We start from the raw sequence: 5,535 nt of genomic DNA on the forward strand, positions 1-5,535 counted from the left end.
AAAGGAAAAAAATCCACATTTTTTTTTTACGTTTCTTATGATCCCCTAGAAGATAAAGTGTCACGTTTTTTTCCCCCTGACTCCAACCTGCATAGTCAAATGTTTTAGTTGAAACTTTTATATAGAGGATTCTTTGAGCAAGCGGTATAGGGGAGCTCATCAATGAGGTGTGGCAAAATGGTATCATATATTGGAGGATAGTGATGCCATGAAATGTGAAGAGGAGAGATAGATACAAAGGATGCTAGCTATCCTCTCCTAAGGACCTTTTCCCTCTTTTTTCATTTTTAAATGGAAAAAGACTCTTGATTGGGGCGAAATGACCACCTTGCTTCCCTGAAAAGCATAAACCTTGCTCCTATTGATGCTCTGCTAGTGCCCCGATTGGCCTTCACATTGATATAGGGGCCACACTATTAGACAAAATTATTTCCTACTTTTTTTATACAAAAGAGAGAAAAACAACAATTTTCTAAGAGGCTTACCTAAGACAATTTTGCCACATGACCCAAATATCTACCACAAGGCAACTTGGATGAAGCCGAAAAACCTTGTGGAAAGGTAAAGCCTAAGGTCTTTATTCATATGTTTTCAGCTCAAGAAAAGTAGGCCTCATGACAAATAAAGCATCAAAAATTTCCATGACTACCATGAGGGTGCACACAAGTGCATGAATTATCAAGAGGATGTATGCTAATAAAGTGATATGTGCCGGTAAGATGGGAAGGTATTTATTTGAAGGGAGAGGGTGAGCAAGCAAAATCGGGAGTACATTGGATGGCAGTAACATCATTTCATGTGATAAGGCGAAAGATAGACATAGAGGTGTTAATGCACCCTACCCCAACAACTCAAAAGAACCTTTTCCCTTATTTGAATTAGTTTCTAAAATTTGGGGGAGGGGTTCTGTCCGAGAGTGCAACCCCTGCATGGGAGTCAATGAGAGTGCACAAAGAAGCATCATTAGGGGAGGGATTTTTGCCTTTCATTGAGGGTGGGATGGTCATGTCACCTCATCCTGAATTTGGACACATGCACTACACTCTCAGAGAGAGCCCTTTCTCCCTTAAAATTTTAATCTTGATCATACCTCTATTTAGCTGTTAAAGTGGCCACATCATTTTTTCACATGGCGCAATGAGATTGATGGTGCAATTGTCACTTTGCCCCCACACCCCCATGATCCCATAAAAAAAAAAAATATAGAAAAATTTACACTGCCACCCCTTAGAGAATGCCACTATTAGACAGACACTCCATATATAATTTCAAATTACGCTCATACCCTTTACCGTCAGTCTTTATTATAGAATATACCCTAAATGCCGATATCAACTGGTATATAACTTTTTTTTTTTAAATCCCAAAATATCCTTATAAAAGGTGAAGTATCTAATATACCTTCTCTTAACCCCCTAACCCCTAATCAAATATGAACTCCTTCATCCCCAAATTGATATTGAGCTCCTTTATCCCCAAATCGTTTTCTCTTCGTGAAGAGCATTGGTGATTTCTCTCTGTGACAAAAATCGGTAATAAACCAGCAATGGACGGCGACGTGAGAAAGAAGTCTGGACTGCTGCTTCTCCAAATGGAGACATGTGTACGCTTCTTCTGTGAATCCTTCTTCTCAACCATTATTACCTTTAACATAATTATTGAGATGTTTGAGAGAAAAAGAAAAATTAAAAAGATGGAATACTTTTTTCAAAAAATGAAACATCGGGGCATAAAGTAAAGCTGTACATTTAGACAAGGTTGATTCTATCTTGAGGCAAGTAGATTGATAATTCTCACATAGTTTTGGACACTTCATTCTTCAAATGTGTCATCAACGCATTCATCCAGGTTGATAATGTTAAGCGGATGGAGAAGATGTTCTTGATAATAAAGGAGGAAAATAAATGCGGAACGATTCATGAAGATCGATAAGCATGCACGACAAACACTATAAAAACAAGTTTTAGGCATACCTGAATCCATGACTGAAGAATAAGAACTCTTCAATGTCTTCTTGTATGCTCCTCGTACAACACGATCAATGTTGGTCTGGTCTATCCTCTTTCCCTTTTGCTTTTGGTCGTTAACCTCACTTAATGGGTCAGTGATAACTATATATAGGGATGAGGGTAGGGATCAACCCTGCAATAAAATTAGGGTTTCCTCCCCATTAAGGAAACAATACCTTAGGTCCACACATAGTAATAAATATTTCATACATTAAGGTGTGCTAATAGAATCCAATATCTCCATAGAGATCACTTACCAATAATATTGGATTATTTCTGTTTACTCCATCTTTAGTCAACACCACTAAACCGATTTTTGGAAACAAATCTTTGACTATGCTAGCCCACCTAATAGGAAATCTTACAATCCCCACTTGGGCAGCATATGTCATAAGTTTTAGATTTTTAAAATTTATTTAAAATGACTCTCCGATTTAGATAAATTGAATGTGACCACAAATAAAACAGTGTCGAATGGAGTGCATCTTAAACCAAATGTCTTGGTCCGAATGAGAATTACAAACACCCAACCATATTGATCATCACATCTAAAGCGATATGAAACCACACACGTCAAAGTGCTCATAACATCACCGACTTGGGCTGAACAGTATGAAAGTGTGGTATGGAAATAACATGCAATAGTGATCATCATGTCTATTTCCAAATTGATCCTAGCTCAAAAACCAAATGAGCCCTATGAGATAGATACCGAAGGTCTCATTAACTACAAGCGTCTTCCAAACGCTCAAGCTTCAATCAAAGAAGCTCATTGGGACTGGGTCCGGATGTCCCACAGCACTAGCACTAGACCTCAATCAAACAAGGCTTTGCTAACAACTGGATGTGTGTGTATTAACTGAAACCTTAAATACCAAATGAGGTAAATACACCACATATAATCTCAATTTCTGTAGAAGGTAAATAAATAAGTATATACACATAAACAAATGGCCATAAAAATGCATATATATTCTTGAGAAGAATAATAATGCATCATATGTATAAATTAAAATTGAAAGTCAAATGCAAACATATTGAGCAAAACTCCCATTAATAAAATACATCAAAAGAACTAACAAGTCCCATAATAGTGACATGCTCTTGAAAGACTTTTGGAGTCAAGCTCTTAGTAAGAGGATCTACAATCATGTTTTTTGTAGCAATCTATTCCATTGTAATCTGCGACTCTTAAACTTTATCTCTGACAAAAAATTACTTAATGTCAATGTGTTTAGAGTTTGAAGTACTTTTACGGTTATGAGATAAACGAACCGCAGCGGAGTTGTTACAAAACATCCTCAATGGTTTAGATATAGAGTCAACAATCTGTAATAATGTAGTTCTACAGAAATTTATGATTCATGAGCTTACTCCCACTGATTTTTAGATAAATCTATTCGATTCATCCCTTTTTCATAAAGAACCTTAGCTTGAAAATAATTAACAACCACTGGCTTAGGAGGCTCATCAATTCAAGATTAAAATTTATTATCATAATAGCCAGATAAATATTAAAGGATTAGTTTCATTCCTTCAAATTGAAACCATTCAAACTTTTTTTTTTAACAGAAAATAGCTGAGAAGTCAAAACTGACAAATATAATTATACATATTTACCAAAATATGCAATATGCAAGAACATAAGGCATATTAAACTTCCCAACAATATAATTAAATCTGATTAATTGGGCTATTAATCAGATTTATCCTAGTATTGTTTTCAATAACTGTAGAAAAACATAAACTGGGGAAAGATCCAACGTCATCGGGGTCACACCTATGGTGGCAAGATCGCCCAAAACGTAGTGGAATCTTTCACATACAAGGCGAGACGCTTAAAACAATACCACTCTGAAGATTTCGTCACCTGTGGTGGCAAGACAAGAACCTTCAAAGCTATGAAGTCCAAAACGTCACCCTCACACTATCAAGCGAAACCGACTAAATGAAGACTCACCTGTGGTGGCAAGAGCACATCATTCACTATATGGTCTCCTTGACTGCAACACATCCTGAATAGTCAATAGTAATTTCACAATCCCAGTAACTAGCCCACTAAGTAGAAGTGTAATCATTGAAATTGTGAAAACCTATAGACTTGAATTGCTACCAAATGCCCGTGGGTTTAGATTTTGGATGCAAATAACAAGATGAGCTATTTCAGTATTTAATTAATAAAATATTAAACATAAGCCCACAAAAGCAATCCATTATAAACCCTAATAGTTAATATGGTAACATCATAATTTAACAGTTATCAAAGTGAGTACATTCTTAGTATGACAGTTTTGTACTTCCAGCCATTACCATAAATAAATAAAAAATATAAATATGATATTTCCTATAATGACAACATGCTAAATATGAAAGTTCATAATATTTATTCATGATAACAAAAAACACATGAAATATGTTACTTTATCCTTAATTCATTAGATATATAAAGTTGTATACAAATATGAACTTTCAATCCAAATGACTTTAATATCCGACACAAATATTAGCTTATAAACTTTAAAGTCAATCATAATAAAGCCCCATAATTTCTTTAAGTCAAAAGAAAATTATTTAGCTAATAGGGCACATGAACCAAATAATTTATAGGCTAAAAACAACAATAAGTCTTTAATAAATAATGGTAATGTTGACTTAGATCCATAGTAAGTATAAACAACTTCATAGATTTTATACCAATAAGGCACAAAAACTTCAATGAGTTCATTTAAGTCATTCAAATATAATATATATGTTTTATCTCGATGAATTTTTAATAAAATTGAACTTTATCATAAGTACAAATATGACATATAAATTCAAAGAAATATTACTTAAACAATGCATTTGTGATATTTTGAATCATAAATGGGTGTCAAAACTCATAATTATGTGTCTCGTGACGAAACCTGATGTCACGGATGATAAATATAACATCGAAGAAAACATCAAAATATCCCCAGATTGACTTAAAATTCATGAAACGACAAGTGTAGTATACATAATAAAACATGTATAATACATCTATCACCCTCAATAGGATAACAATTTATTCTATCACTAATATAAGAGAGTAGGACTAGATGACCTAATAAAAGTACCATTTATAAGAGTCAATATCAGTTCACATTAAAACTAGATCTAACTGTTGGCTTGAATAAACAAGGCCAAAATAGTCAACAGTATAAACAGATTTCAAAAGTCATTTCAATAAATCAAAATTAAACAATTTTTGATTCCATTTGCATAAACTATTTATGGTCTATACAATTATTAGACTCAAAAACTGGATTTCATTGAAACTATGCTGAAAATAGTTAATAAATCATCAACATGTAGAAACAACGTAGGATGATCTTGTGTCATAACATCTCAAATATGAGTATAAGTATCATCATTAATATTAATTTTTAAGATGCCAACTCTACCCATAAAGAATCTTCACAAAAATTGATTTAAATAGACCACACCAATAAGAAAGTTTAACTTGGTGAGATTCATGTGCATTCACTGTAATGACTATATCACT

Source organism: Macadamia integrifolia, chromosome 2 (genome assembly GCF_013358625.1).
Source record: "Macadamia integrifolia cultivar HAES 741 chromosome 2, SCU_Mint_v3, whole genome shotgun sequence".
In the NCBI taxonomy this organism is placed as follows: domain Eukaryota; kingdom Viridiplantae; phylum Streptophyta; class Magnoliopsida; order Proteales; family Proteaceae; genus Macadamia; species Macadamia integrifolia.